Source organism: Etheostoma spectabile, chromosome 7, assembly GCF_008692095.1.
Source record: "Etheostoma spectabile isolate EspeVRDwgs_2016 chromosome 7, UIUC_Espe_1.0, whole genome shotgun sequence".
In the NCBI taxonomy this organism is placed as follows: Eukaryota; Metazoa; Chordata; class Actinopteri; order Perciformes; family Percidae; genus Etheostoma; species Etheostoma spectabile.
In genome coordinates, this window is record NC_045739.1 from 1,797,190 (window position 1) to 1,797,777 (window position 588).

Here is a 588-nt window from a genome sequence, read left to right on the forward strand (position 1 = left end):
ATAGACACATTAAACAGGGATCAACATCCAAAACAATACAACGTGGAAGCCTTCCTTCCAATGTGTGGACAGTATGCAGTTACCACCAAGTCACGTACAAGTTTCCGTCACATGCATGCACCAGTACAGGAAAATAACAATAATTAATTTGTGCATATGACGTCCTTCAGGTACAGGATACTGCTGGAGAAATTGGGTCCATATGTCGATATATTTTGTCTGGCAGGACTCCCAGTCGTGGACTTGGTGGTGTTGCGTAGGCGCCTGGCGTGCATACTACATTGAATTCACACACGTTAGCGTCACTATATGCACGCACTTTTGCGTTTTCTCTTCAGATCGTTTCCGTCTAAACAGAGCCTTAGTTGACTCTGCCTTTCCTTTCTTTTAGTGTGGATCTATGCTTAACTTGATATTTACACTCAAAACATCACTCTGTCTTTATATTTATGCCATTTTATGTCTACAAATGCATAAATATAACATTTTATAGTTATTTAAAATACTTATTATAATGAAATTAACAAAAAACATAAAAAAATGCACTCCCAGATGTAAAACTGAGAAGAAAGTGACTTGACTGTATAT

General features: G+C 37.6%; 1 long non-coding RNA gene across 1 annotated transcript in view; it reads right to left on the reverse strand.

Moving 5' to 3' along the window:
• Window positions 1–268: 268 nt before the first annotated feature.
• LOC116692183 (uncharacterized) overlaps window positions 269–588 on the reverse strand; it is a 14,124-nt gene continuing 13,804 nt past the window's right edge. Inside the window, exon 3 of the long non-coding RNA XR_004332649.1 lies at window positions 269–369. This is a non-coding gene — a long non-coding RNA (uncharacterized LOC116692183). The remainder of the gene's footprint in view (window positions 370–588) is intronic.